Source organism: Bos taurus, chromosome 4 (genome assembly GCF_002263795.3).
Source record: "Bos taurus isolate L1 Dominette 01449 registration number 42190680 breed Hereford chromosome 4, ARS-UCD2.0, whole genome shotgun sequence".
In the NCBI taxonomy this organism is placed as follows: Eukaryota; Metazoa; Chordata; class Mammalia; order Artiodactyla; family Bovidae; genus Bos; species Bos taurus.
In genome coordinates this window covers 57,126,273-57,141,924 of record NC_037331.1, presented here as the reverse complement: position 1 = coordinate 57,141,924, position 15,652 = coordinate 57,126,273, and the positions used below count along the sequence as shown (strand labels likewise).

The 15,652-nt window shown below is 36.9% G+C and overlaps 1 protein-coding gene across 3 annotated transcripts in view; it reads right to left on the bottom strand.

The window, feature by feature from the left end:
- IMMP2L (inner mitochondrial membrane peptidase subunit 2) overlaps nucleotides 1–15,652 on the bottom strand; it is a 961,484-nt gene that overhangs the window by 580,770 nt on the left and 365,062 nt on the right. The gene's annotated exons all lie outside the window — the stretch shown is intronic.

The window sequence follows — 15,652 nt, the reverse complement described above, 5'->3', positions numbered from 1 at the left end:
AAACTAAGAGTAACTGGACTACCTGGCTATCATTTCATTGGGTTTTCCTTTTGCATTTTAAAAACACTGCCCCTAACATAACCATGCTTCTCTGGTGGTTCAGACAGTAAAGAATCTGCCTGCTATACAGAAGACCCCAGTTAGATACCTGGGTTGAGAAGATTCCCTGATGAAGGCAATGACAACCCACTGCAGGATTCTTGCCCTGAGAATTCAATGGACATAGGAGCCTGGTGGGCTACAATACATGGGGTTGCAAAGAGTCAGACATGACTGAGTGATTAACACTTTCACTTTCAACACAACCACAGTCCATTAAAGTAATATCGAAATACGTGTATAGAATATGCAAAATAGAATGAACTGTGGAAAATGTAACCGAAAATCTTTGAAAAGCAGCTAAAGTCTAAAAGAGAATGATTCTCCTGTACCACATTAAAAACATTATTGTACCTGAAAGGAAAAAGAGAGGCCAAAGGTAACCAGTGGAAAGTCATTATCCTGTGACAGTGTTAATCTACATAATTTGACTTGAGTAAGAATTTTACAGTATGATAGGATGATATAACACAGCAATTAGTAGAGGCATAAGCTTTATCTTTCACAATTGTTCTGTTTCTTCAAGAAACTTAGAGTAGTAAGAAATTTACTGGTCATTAATCTGGTCTGGGTGCATTATTATCAGAAGCTACAAACTCAGCTACAGCAAAAGTTCTAATCTTTTAACATGAATGGATATCCATTAGGGATCATGTTAAAACCACCAACCTCATTTCAGTAGATATCTTATCTCACGGAAAGTTTGTTGCTAGACATAAAGTGTCACTGGTTTACCTCTAAATGATCCAGCCCCTACAGGAAACTGGGTGTAGTTTTAATAAAATGGGACTCGTAAGTCTTTATTACATTTATAATGAATGCTTTTCAGTTTTATAGGCTCTTTGAAGGAGCAATTTAGTTTCCCTATTAAAACATGACTTTATATCCTTCACAACTCTCAGGTTTTCAATTTTATGTTGCTACCACTCTAAATATAAATGAAGACACTGAAGTTTTAATAAAGGGATAGAGTTATTTTTACTGACATGTATGGGATGCAACCTTACAAAATTACAGGGAAAAGTACAGAAGATTAAAATACCTTTCTAAAAAAAAATAAATAAATAAATAAAATACCTTTCTAGTCTGATTCCTTCAATATCCTTTCCATCATACAGAACCTTTCAAAACCAACCAATGAATACTTCAAAGTATATAACATATTTAGGTATTAATAAAACAGGACTCATGATATTGCCTTTTCTGAATAAAGTATAAAATCCTTTTAAATTGACTTACGATGCAGTGGAGAGTGTAACTCTGTTTAATTTAACTTGGAGGATCTTTAATCAGTCTCTTTATGGTATCTAGAAAATCCATGTAAGATTTTCAGACATAGTGGCTTTATTTACACCACCGAATTCTAATTCAGGCCCCAAAGCAGGGATTGTTACAAATAAACTCTAGGTAGAGGCAAGAAATTTTGTTTGTTACTTTCCCAGCAAAAGAACCTACTATATATGGGGTCTTAATTAAGGAACTGACATTAAGATAGTGACTAAGGCATCATCTCTGTCCAGGAAAACTATCTTCTGGGAAAAAAAGACATAAGTAATTATAATACATTGTGATATGGCTATAGTAGATATAACAGATATCTATATTTATAACGGGGCTTCCCTGGTGACTCAGCCAGTGAAGCATTTCAGTCGGACACAACTGAGCAACTGACATCACATATTCATAATAGATAATTCAGCGCAGTAAAAGGACCACTGAGAAAGAGCTACCAACTATGCTTAACAGAGAGAAAAAGACCTCATGGAGGTGATGTGCCACCTGGAACTTGAAAGATCACTAGGAGTTCACTAAATAGATAAAAGACACAAAGTCATTGCAATCAACAGGAAGAACCCTATGTTGCATGATTGCTATTCAATGTTAATACCCTTGCACCAATTAATACTTTAATTTATATTTACTTTAGTCAACAACTAATCTCAAAAAATATAGTATTATAGAGGGAGGGGAAAAAACAATTCTTTCTATATATTTTCTTTCATAAGAGCAAAATTAAATCCTAATAATGCAATATTGATTGCCACCTTAGCTTCTTCAGGTTGTTGTTCAGTCACTAAGTTAAGGCCGACTCTTTGCAACCCCTTGGACTGTAGCCTGCCAAGCTTCTCTGTCCATGGAATTCTCTAGGCAAGAATACTAGAGTGGGCTGTCATTTCCTTCTGCAGGGGATCTTCTTAGGTCAGGGATCGAACTCATGTCTCCTGCATTAGCAGGTGGATTCTTTACAACTGAGCCACCAGGGAAGCCCACAGCTTATTTAGGTGCTTAGAGCAGTTCTTATCTACTCTTCTAAGAAATTCATATAAAAAAATCTAGCATCACATACAGCTGCTTGGAGGGCCCACAGACATCTTTTAAACAGCAACAGTTCATTAAAGGAATATGCAGAGCATGCCTAAGTCCTACAACTACATAATGAAAATCAATGTGTTGTCCCCAACCAACATTTATCATGTCAAATCCACAGGCAATTGCCTCAATTTCAGGAATGCAATCTCCATGCAATTTCTGGAGATTTACACTACTCAAACTACATGAAAAACTAGACACTAATCTGAAAGCACATCTTTCTAGAAGTAGCTTCTTTACTTGACTAAACCTGTTTCACATGTGATAAATATATGACTCTTAAAGAGAAAGCAGAATTGTCACTGAGAAACAATCAGTCAAATAAAGGATTTCTATTTACTTTAACACCAGGTTATTAACTTCCATGATCCCCACTCTTGGCAGAAAAAGTCAGTGTAATTAAAATCCATTAAGGGAACTTAAATTTGTCTGAAAATGGGAGCTATTAACTGAAGTGCTGGCCCCAAAGTCCACCTGTCTGATAATTCTCTGATGACAAGTTTCAAGAATTAAAAATAACTTCATCTGTCACACATTCAGAGTTTCCCATCCCGTAGAATTCATTGTTAGAGAAGTGTCTTCCATTCTCCCATGGAGGCCCATCATTTAAGCTGATCTACTCCAAATATATCCAAAAGGGCAAAGATGAGTATCCTCACAGTGAGTTTCACTCGTGATCCAGTCAGCGATTCAATTGTCACTTCTTTGTTCTAGGTGGCTGCACTCTAACGATCGACAGTAAAGAGGATATGTAGAACTGACTCTTCACAGACACTAGTTGAAATATGGCTTAAAAAAAAAAAATAGCATCAAAGGAAAACATTATCCGAGCAAGAAGCGAGTTTGGGGAAATGGACTACTTCGCTTTAAGAACGGGATAAAGAGATAATAAGCGATTTTATTCTATGAACTCTAGCTGACCCAACACTGATTGATTAGTAGGATAGAAACAGAGATGAGTGTGTATGGAACTCATGGATTCACAGACAGTTGGCCTCCTGAAATGCATTTTGGAAAGTGGTGGGTAGAAATAAGCAAACAAGTAAGCAAACAATTCAAGAAATCTGTAAGTGCCCGATGCCCACCATTTTGAGAGACCAGGCAAGTACCAAAGACTTGAGAGGTGGTCTCCTGCCCTAAATTGTAAACACTGATAGTCATGGGGAAGCAACCTAGCTTTCTACAAAAAGGCCCTTTGCTATCTGGAAAATCAAGAGTAAAAGTTAAAACCTCCCAAACTAGGACTACATATTCAGCCAGATATCAGGAAAAAGAAATGGCTAATGTTAAAGGTATATTTCATTTAAGATTATTGAAATAAATGCTTCTGTAAAAGAACTTTTCAATCATGTAAATAAACAAGGCATAATTTTTCTTCTGTTTGACTTCATTCATGCAATACATATTTATTGCCAGCATCCTATGTGTCAGGTGCTGTTCTTGGCACTGGGATGCATAAGTAAATAAAATAGATACATGGCCCTGCTCTTGCAGAGTTTTTATAATAAATGTTAGTCACTCAGTTGTGTCTGACTCTTTGCAACCAATGGACTGTAGCCCACCAGGTTCCTCTGTCCGTGGAATTCTCCAGGCAAGAATACTAGAGTGGGTAGCCATTCCCTTCTCCAGGAAATCTTCCTGACCCAGGGATCAAACCCAGTTCTCCCACCTTGCAGGCAGATTCTTTACCACCTGAGCCATCAGGAAAGCCATTTATAATAAAGAAGACAGATAATAACATGAAAAATACATAGTAAGTCAGACAGCAAGAGTGTTATGTAGAAAAGTAAAGATGTACAGAGGGATAGGGAATATTAGGGACGGTGTTATTTTCAATAAGGTGGTCAATGAAGGTAAGGCATATATTTTTAGAGAAGAAAATTAATGATGTTTGCAAAAGAATAGGCTAGGATTACATTATTAAACATTAGTGTTTTTCTTTATATTAAAGCTGGAAGACCAAAGAAACCCAAGAAATTAGATTCAGAGTGCTACTTGTTCTACTTCTGTCAAACATGAGGTAAAATAATTTATCTCTGGCTTCCTCTTTTTCATGGTTTGTAAGAAGCAACATGGGTTTGACACAAAGAACCATAAAAACTAAACATTTTTAGTATAAAAATTTTCAGGATATCACGAAGTATAATCAGTGGCAGGGCAATGTAAAGCCTAAAACATATCTCCCAATTGTTTGAAAAACCACTAAAATCTAAAAGTTCTCTTGGAAATGATTTCTGTCTTTGAAACCACATTACATGTGCTATGCTTGTAAGAATTTGATTAGAAATGAGTTTTAAATGGTTGATTTAATAATACGGAGGATCCGCATACTATAGAACTGAATAGATCAGATTCACTGATCAGTCATGCTCTTCAAGTCTAACCACTCCAATCTACACCCAGAAAGGAAATAAATCTCACTTTAGAATAGCCATCTATCATGCTTTACAGGATCTGCATTTTAAAATATTATTCTAAAATAATATCATTTCTCTAGTGGATGAGAAATTATGTCCTGTCCAAGAATTTTTCAATGACTCAGACAAATTCTGCTGTGAGCACTTTTGAAAATACTTTCAAAAGTCCACAAGGCTCAGTGATGCAAATGTCTTATGAGAGGCATCTCCTTTAAAATGCAGTTTCAGCTCTCTTCTACTTAAATGAATTGCAATAGGAACTGCAAAGCATAAAACGAAAATTTCATTTTAGTCTTTAATAAGTCCCAGAGCATATACTCACCTCTGTCATTATAATACATATTTTTTAATCTGATTAAAATATAATATTCAGGACAGTTTTCCATGCATACAAAGTATTCAGTGATGCTGACTGATATATGAGTATTAACATACAAACATTAAGAAGCTATATCAATTAATATTGCAATGATGGATAAGCTCTTTTTCCCATAAAAATTCTATAATACTATACTTCACTATTTAGGTTACAAAATAACAAATTATTAACACACACACACACACAAACTTCTTAGAAGCTACCTACATTCAGGTACTATGCTGAATACTTTAATATAATAAAGCATTTAGTCTTCACAGCAGCATGTGAGCTGTGTTTTGCTACCCCTGTTTTAAACTTGAAGAAACTGAGGCTCAGAGAAGTTAACTGCCCTCCCCAAGATCACAGAGTAAGAACTAGAATTCAAACCCCAGGTCTTTCAGATTCAACTACTAGAATTCTTCTAGAGAAAATGAAAACAAACTTTAGATCAGAATTATACAAATTGATGTTATTTTCTCATAGAAATAAAATTATGAGACTATGCTGCTGCTGCTGCTAAGTCACGTCAGTCGTGTCTGACTCTGTGTGACCCCATAGACGGCAGCCCAACAGGCTCCCCTGTTCCTGGGATTCTCCAGGCAAGAACACTGGAGTGGGCTGCCATTTCCTTCTCCAATGCATGAAAGTCAAAAGTGAAAGTGAAGTCGCTCAGTCGTGTCTGACTCTTCAAGACCCCATGGACTGCAGTCCACCAGGCTCCTCCATCCATGGGATTTTCCAGGCAAGAGTACTGGAGTGGGGTGCCATTGCCCTCTCCGAATATGAGACTATAATCCTTATTAAAGGCTTAATGCTAAAGGAATCTGGAAACACAGAAGAACTATATAAATTGATGTTATTTTCACACAGAAATAAAATTACAGTAAGAAATTATAACTCTTACCAAAGGCCTAATGCTAAAGGAATCTGGAAACATAGAACATGTTTTATTCTCTATTTCACACACTACAGTTCTGAGACTTCTTTAAATTAACCTAAAAATAATCTCTATGTTACTTATTTTCACCACAATACAAAACTAAATTTTAAAGTACATAAAAAGAAAAAAGTAATAATCTAGATTTAATTCCATTTATTTTTCCATTCTAAGTTTCCACCAAGCTACAACAACCTTCTAAAAGTGCACTTTATCTATTTTTATAGAAACAAATAGAAGGAAAAAGTAAAAGAGACAAAAAAAAAAAGGACACCATTTAGAAAGATTTTTGCAGAGAGAGTCAGATGTTAATCAAACACAAGTATTCTGAGCACCTCTCTGTACCAGACAAAATGCAAGGCAGGAAAAGTCAAAGAAAAAAAGAGAGAGAGATGAAAGCAAGGTTATTACCTTTGAAGGAGTCCTTGTTGACATAAAAAGGGCAATAAAAACAAATAACCATAATATAAACTATTAAGGACTATGAGTTTGTAAGGACAGAGGCTTTAGAGGAGATTCTGAGTGAAACAGTAGTCCCTGATGCTTGTTTTTATTTTTTAAAAAAAACCTACTTAAAAGTTTGTTGTACCACTCTCATTTTTCCAAGTAAATTTCCCTGGCCAAATAGCTAGTGTCCAAGAGTGTCAGGACAGCAGCACTTGAACTCACAACTTGCCCTTTGCTGACATGAAAGAACTTTATGCACGAATCAATGCTCAACTGCATCAAATTGTCCTTGCTTTAGATCTCTGTCATATGATTCCTTCACAATATAAAAACAAACCAACACAATAAACCTTTAAAGCTGTGATTCGAATAATGGCAAATATACTAAAGGCACAAAATTGACACAACCCAGTCTTTCTATCCTAGCCCAAAAAAAAAAAAAAAAATAGGAGGGTAGATTGGGATGTGAGGTGTGACTATAGAGCTCTGAGACTGAGTTCTTCTCATAAATACATCAAATACAATACATACATGTAAGACATCAAGATCTCATGCATCAAATGAGAGCAGCCTTTCAAAGGATTTTCCTAGACAGGCTATATATTTGTTTCAAGGGCATTGTCATTGCCGCTTTTAGAACTTCCCCATGGGAACTGTCACAGAGCCAATTTACCAACTGCTCTGGGAAATCAGTCCCCCTGAATGTCACAGGACACTGTAGGTCAAAAAGATCTCTCCTGCTAGCCAAACACAGTCTTCTCCCTCCTTCCATCTTCTCTCTTTGATTTGATTTCATGAGTGAAATGTATACACTAACCATTTTAGTAAAAACACAATAAATAACCTTAAGTTACAGAAAATAACAAAAATGCAAGGTTTTACACTTAAAAAAAAAATGATCACATCAGGAAGTGTGTGGGGACCCTGCTATTTCACCCCCCTCTCTGCTCTCTCAGCTGCTGCTGCTGCTGTGGAGCTGGGTTTAATCCTGTAACAGAGTTCCGCCCGGGAGCCCAGGGGAACACGCTGAGGCAGTCGATGAGGGGGCCTTATCTGATTCTCATCAGGAACCAGACTACTGGGGTGAGTTCATTTGTGCCCTGCTTGCATTAAGTGCCATTCCATAACAACATGGGCAAAACTGGCTGGAAGCCTTTCTGCGCTGTCTAGAAGCGCAATCACTCTAAGTAGAGAACTGCCTAGACAGCTCCCAAGTCAAGAGCGTACAATTAAAGCAAGCTACAATACACAGTGTTAAATTTCGAAAGACAGCCTGATGGCGCTAAACTGGTTTTCCTAATGGTATACCAGACCACTTTAAAATCACCTCTTATACTATCTTATTCTTACACCATCGTAATTTTTTAAAAAATCTATAAACTCCTTGAGATCTCACTACCAGTAAAACCGGGAGGTTTCTCCTTATATCTTATCTTAGAACACTGGGCTCCACTTGATTTAATTTAAGCCTATTTCTTCTGTATTCATCCTGAGGAAACAAACAAGAACATGTATCTTTTAATATCCCTTCATACAAGTAAGTCCCCCTTAGTGCCGCAGCTCTAAGCTACATAAGCCCAGATTTGCTTGCCAATTTTCCAGTCTTTCTGTTCAATCCCCTAAATCAGTTTCTTAAACTATAGTCAACATAGGGTCATGTTCATGTTCTTTTTGCTGTATAGTAACACAATCAGCAACTCTGATCTTAAGATACTTTTTATTTTTTTTTTTTAATTTTTTATTTCTTTATTTCTCATGTGTTCCCCATCCTGAACCCTCCTCCCTCCTCCCTCCCCATACCATCCCTCTGGGTCGTCCCAGTGCACCAGCCCCAAGCATCCAGCATCGTGCATTGAACCTGGACTGGCATCCCGTTTCATACATGACATTTCACATGTTTCAATGCCATTTTCCCAAATCTTCCCACCCTCTCCCTCTCCCATAGAGTCTATAAGCCTGTTCTATACAAATACTTTTTAAGTAAGAGCACAGCCTTAGAAGTTTATTTTCATCTCACAAGAGACCAATAAAACAAAACAGAACAAATAAGCAAACAGTAAGGAGACATCTTTCCTGAGGTATTAATCTTACAGGCCAGATGTGCATAATTAAGTGAACATTTCAAGTAAGTACATAAAAGATCAACAATCTAGTTCTTTAATCATTTCTGAATAACTATAATTTTCACATAAAAATGTTTTAAAGATTATCCAGAAAAATCTGTTCTCTGAGCTAAGCTTTGCCATGGGGTGGGATAGAAACTTTCCTTATTAGGATATAACGTCAAACTTTCTACAAAGTTCCTGTCCAACCATGTTGTTGTTTAGTCCCTCAGTCGTGTCCAGTTCTTTGTGACCCCATGGATTGTAGCCCACCAGGCTTCTCTGTCCATGGGATTCTCCAGGCAAGAAAACTGGAGTAGGCTGCCAGTTCCTTTACCAGGGGATCTTTATGCCACAGGGATCAAATCTGTGTCTCCTGCCCTGACAGGCAGATTCTTTACCACTGAGCCAGCAGGGAAGCCCCATCCATCCATGTTGTAATAGCCATTAAAAAAACCATCATTAGGATACAGCCCAGGCTGAAATGTTCTTAAAACATCACTATCAATAAAATTTACCCTGGAAAGGATATACAGTGGTAGCCAAACATCCAGGCTTTGGAATTGGGCTGCCTGGGTTAAACACCTCAGCTAAATCACTAATAAAACAACACTGTGCCTCAGTTTCCTTGAGGAAGTCTGACCTATTTGACAAGGGTGTAGGAAGAATTGAGTTGATAGACTAAAGCACTTAAACTGCAGCCCCTTCAATGTCAGTGATAATCATGTTGAGATGTAACTCATTGCTCACCCTTAACCATTCCCAGGCTTCAAATAAAGCTTTTAAAATATGCAACCAATCAATTAATTTCTAGCAAAAGGTAGAACTTTTCTGTTTTGTTTTTTTGTTTGTTTTCTTTTTCTTTCTTTTATTTTTGGCCATACCTCACAGCTTGAAGGATCTCAGTTCCCCCACCAGGGATTGAACCCAGGCCACAGAAGTGAAAGTACCAAATCCTAACCACTAGATCACCAGGGAACTCTTGAGCTTTTCAGTTTTCAAAGATTGATTTTTACTACATCAGCCTTTTACTTTGTTCTCAAAATTTACTCTTTCCCAAACTGGTTAATCAACCTTTAGCACACCTCATCATTACAGTACCCTTCACTTTACACACTCATCTTCCTCCTACTGCTCTCAGCTCAAAGGACTCCTACGGAACAAACTCTGATTAGCCTCCAAAATTCAATTTTCCACTTTTTTTTAAGCCTTCAATCAAGAAGTAACGGCCTCCAACAGAGTCCATTACAACATATTATACATTGCTTGTATCACTCAGCTTTGCTTTTAAAGACTCACAGCAAAACATTCATTTTGACCATATCTAATTTGTTGATACTTTAACAAGATTCTCTCAGGTGATTAATCATTCAGAAAAATAAAGTAAAAAATTTATTGACACAGTTTTATTTAGTATTTTTAATAGTCCAAGTAATGGAAATGGTGAAAGCAAGATTTTTTCCATAACACAGCTCATTACTGATTAGAATTCCAAAATAAAAGCAAGTTTCTCAATTAATAACCCCTTTAAAATGATTTTATTTTGTAGCTGAATTACCACAGTGATACTTATTTAATTATACATTGGTCCAAAGAATGGACATTTTTATTGGCAGGTTATAAAATGTTTCTTAACGCTGTGAAGACTAATTACAAAAGCTTTCTTTCAGAGGTTCACAAAAGGTGGAAAAGAGGGAGAAAATTACCTCCCTAGTGCCAAAGGAAGAGTTATAAACAAATGAAAACAAACAGAGGGAAATTAGATGAATGATGCCTAGCGTAGGAGGTTTAATGTTGATACGTATGAGAGGCTGGGCACAGAATACAGAGTAAAAAATGGAAAGATTGGTCTAGAGGCATTCTTTAGTTCTTTGTAGAAAATACTGCCAACTTATTTATTTATTTTTTCTTCAGTGAGGTTGGCTATGAACTATGAAGTTTCATAGTTGCTAATATGTGATCATTACTCAAAAAACTAGACTTGGGAGCAGTAGGTTTTTTTAATTAGCCATCTCAAAGCAAGTACCATTATAATCATCTAATTATCCTTTGAGGCACTGTATGCCCAGATGCCTTAAACATTCACTAACTTACTGCCATAGGTGCTGCCTCCATGTTTATAATTTAAAACTAACAGCATTTAAGAAAATACAGTGATGAGAATGTAAGGAGCACAATTTATTTCTTAAGAAATTTACAAGTTATTTTTGGAAAATAAACAATCATTAATTACCTTTAAATTCCAAAATTAGTATGTAATTTCAGCTATTAAAAGTGGTACAACTAATAGTCATTTTAAATTTACTCAATTTCAATAAAGCCTAAAGGAATGCCTTAGCCCAAATGCCAAATGTTCAACTATATTCAATCAACAAGGTTTGCTGATCTAGATAAACAATTACCACCTTTATCAGGGTAAGATGCCCTCAAATAGTAACACAAAGTATGGTCCAATGCAGCTTAGTTGTGCAGATGACACCACCCTTATGGCAGAAAGCAAAGAAGAAGAAGAACTAAAGAGCCTCTTGATGAAAGAGGAGAGTTAAAAAGTTGGCTTAAAACTCAACATTCAGAAAACTAAAATCATGGCATCTGGTCCCATCACTTCATGGCAAATAGATGGGGAAACAGTGACAGACTATTTTTGGGGGCTCCAAAATCACTGCAGATGGTGACTGCAGCCATGAAATTAAAAGACACTTGCACCTTGGAAGAAAAGCTATGACCAACCTAGACTTCAGAGACATTACTCTACCAACAAAGGTCTGTCTAGTCAAGCCTATGGTTTTTCCAGTAGTCATGTATGGATGTGAGAGTTGGACTGTGAAGAAAGCTCAGCGCCGAAGAATTGATGCTTTTGAACTGTGGTGTTGGAGAAGACTCTTGAGAGTCCCAAGGAGATCCAACCAGTCCATCCTAAAGGAGATCAGTCCTGAATATTCATTGGAAGGACTGATGCTGAAGCTGAAACTTCAACCGTTTGGCTACCTGATATGAAGAAGTGACTCATTTGAAAAGACCCTGACTCTGGGAAGGATTGAAGGCAGGAGAAGGGGACAACAGAGGATGAGATGGTTGGATGGTATCACCAAATCAATGGACATGAGTTTGAGCAAACTCTGAGTGTTGACAATGGACAGGGAGGTCTGGCGTGCTGCAGTCCATGGGGTCACGAAGAGCCAGACACAACTGAGCAACTGAACTGAACTGAACTGAACTGATGGTGCAGTGCTAGAGTGGGTTGTCATTTCCTCCTCCAGGGGATCTTCCTGACCCAGGGATGGAACCCTCATCTCCTACGTTGCCTGAGTTGGCAGGTGGATTCTTTACCACTGTGTCCCCCTGGAAGCCCATACTACCTATCAACCCAGCTCCAATCTGAAGAGGGAGGCTTCATGGTCTCCCTGTCCTTTCAGATTCCAAAGTGAACAATCAAGCCAGTCTACTTTTCCTCCCTTCCAAGTAATACCTTTTGACTGAGACTTTATTCTGTCTGTTCTTGACTCCCTGCCTCATTTTAATTAAAATTACCTCAGCCTCAGCATTTTCATAGGAAGGGACTCCTGACATGAAGATTACTAGAGATTTTGGTGGCGTATCTGTCTTTAAAAGTAGAGTTCTTCTTTATAGATAGGGAACACTTCCAACATAATTATGTGGTTATCTCTACTTTGTCAGTTTGAAATTTTCACACTGGGTTTGTTTTTTTCACATATAAACTGGAAAGCTGCAAAAACATAAAATTCATCTAATCTATTTCGCTATTTCTAGATGGAAGCCTCTTCAACCAGGCAGACTCTAAGGACTATCTGGGAACTTATCTGTAACCCTCTTAAGGTGTTTTCTTACTGTATAGGCAAGAAATAGTTCTCTTTTTCTATGCCTGATATATTTAACCATCACTCATTTTAAAGTGTGCCTCCTCTTCTAGGTTCACCAGCTGGTAAAATACTCTTAATCCTGGTATTGCCATTTAAGGAAAAGTTGAAAACAAAAACTGCCCTCGTACTATTACAGCATTGTGAGTATTGAAGGGAGAAACTCATTTATGAAATCTTCAGATTTACTAAGAATAATGTTTTTCTTAGAATGAGAACTGTAATACTAATCAAAATGGGAAATATCAGAACTTGAGAATCTTATGATTAGTCCTCCAACTGTTTAACTATGGATAGGGCCTCTGGCCTTCCATGGACAAACCTTGGATGAAAAGGGAAAGAGAAGCAGAATAAGAAGTTTTACTTGTGCAGAATTTATATACTTTTTTATACAAAGAAACAAATATTCAGCTCATGCTCTTCAACAATTCATTTAAAAATATTTGTTCAGTGCATTCTTTATACAAGACCTCATGTAATACATGAAGGATAGGAAGAAATATAAGAAAACTATAAATACTTCATAACAATACCAGAGAGTGAGAGTGCTCCAGAGGAAAAAAGCCATGTATGATTGGTCTGCATAAATATGAAGGCACTTCAGATAGGCCCTACAAAAACAGTTGGATTTTAATCCAAGGAGATAAGACAGAGAACATTTCAGGGAATACTTCAGTATGGAATTATAGGAGCAAAGATGTGCAAAGATGAAAGCAATGGCTTGTTCATGAAAAGAAAGAAATGAGAAAAGGAAGGAAGCATCAAGTGATTCAACGGGAAATAGAGGGAAACAGGACTGGATCACAGGTTGTACCAGATCAAAGAGGTGTTGAGTATTAGGGTCAGTCCATTTTTCTATTCTCCTCTGGAAGTAATGGGCAGCTTGAGAAGGCTTTTGATCAAGGGCACATGATCACAAGCTTGGCAAAGAAATATAGTTTTAAAGCATATTACATAACAAGGGAACAATTGGAGGATTTTTGAAACACAAATCTTAAATGAAATTAGAAAAGAAAAGTTTGGAACATAGAATGATCTGGATCTTGGACTGGATAATATGTTCATGAATTTTCATTGTGTTACTATGCCTCATACACACACACACACACACACACACAATTTATACTGTGTGTATCATGCCTGGTTTTGTGTTTATTACACATAGTAACATTTAACTTTAAGTTATTTGGAACATATTTCAGAATTGACATAATTAGAAAAAATAAATAAATATTAAAGGGAATCCAAGATATGATAGTGATTCCAAAGTATTGCCCTGTGTCTGGGAGATCATACATTAGGTAAAATGAAATAGAAGATGTCTGGTGAGGCATCAATGAGGTGGAATAAGTGCAGTTTAAGAAGCTGAGCAATACCAAAAGTACGGAAGTTATATTAGATATAAGCAGCTAAAAATAGAACTTGTAAGAAAGACTAAGAATGGGAAAATAAACATTTAGCAAAAGTTCAGCAGACCATTAGTATAGAATCAATTTTTAAAAAGCAATAAGATATAAAAAAAGAAGAAATTGGAGGGGGGATTGAAAAAAAAAAACAAACAAACTTGGAAGAGAATCTAGGACATCAAATATATAGGAAATCCAAAACAGAGTCCAAGCAGAAAGATGAGCAAATAGGGTGGTGAAAAGAGAAAGGAAGTGGACCCAGAGAGCCTGAAGCCAAAGAGAGCTGAATTAGAAAATGCTGGGCAACAAAGTAAATATCACAGAGAGCTCATAGAAGAAAAGCAGCAAGGAGAGGCCATTGAACCGGACCATCTGTGACTTCAAAAGCAAACATTTTGGTGGAGAGGTGAATCTAGAAGCCACATGACCAGAACGAGAGGGTGGAAGAGAAATCAATTTCCACAGCTACCTCCCTTCCCTTAAAGAAATCTGACAGTGGGTGATAAGGGTAAGATATGAAGTACTGAAATAAAGGGTAGAAATTCTGCATATTGGCTGAGTCAGAGAAAAGGAAGCAATGGAAGATACAGGAATAAGGGGAAAGCCATTTCTTAAACAAGATAATAGAAAAAGGTGAAAGGAATAAGCTAAAAATAAGTTCCAAGGACATTTTTTGGAAGAAAAAGAATGGTGAAAGATGTACCAAAAAGCTTAGCTGCTTTTGAGACAATTGAAAGAGTCAAGGTGGTCTGCTAATGGCAAGTAGAGGGTAAAAACTTAGAGTAGAAAGAGTTGAATATTGCCTTTGTGAGATTCTGAGAATGATTTCTCAAGAAGACACATTCCAAAGAGCAAGATTTAACTAGACACATCACAGCACCTCTGGACTAACTTTTCTGCTGTCCAGTTCTTCTCTAGATGGGCTACAATTGTTATATAAGAGTTGTCACTAGTTAATATGGTGAAAGAAAATCAGCCTGCAGTGGAACTTTACGTTTTACATTTTAGAAACTCATGCTCTTGGAGTAAGGGTTTTTGGTTTTTGGTTTTTTGTTTTTTTTGATCCCCGGGAATATTGACAGAATTTCCCTCAAATGAATTACTGAGAGGGACAAGAACACCAGACAGGGAAGTTTGGAAGCGGGAAAGGAAAAGTTCAGAATGCAAACAGGTAGGTAGTCATACAATAAAACAGAAGTGGGAAAGCCCTGCTCATCTGCCAGCAGACATGGAAATAAGAAGATTGAGCAAATAGAAGGTCCAAAAATTCAGAGTAGAAGACTGAAATCCTGCTTAATGTTGCTCTTGCTTTTTCTCATCATCAAAAGAACTGGGATAATCACTAAATCATCTCAACCATTCATACCCCTGTTCTTCATCTTGCTGTACTGAACCAGATATTTCTCTCTCTGTCTCTAAATTTCCAGGCAACTGTAACAATGAGTCAGGTCTGGGAACCCTTATCTAGAAAGTTAATTCCACTGTACAGAAGAATATATCACAGATTTTCCTTTAAAAAGCAAGCAACTTTTGTTCCCTAGTTATATATTATTCCTGCCATCACAAAATACAGGTGCTTTATTAAATTCAATGGTTAAATAAAATGATGGTAAAAGTCAACTACAGAAAAATATG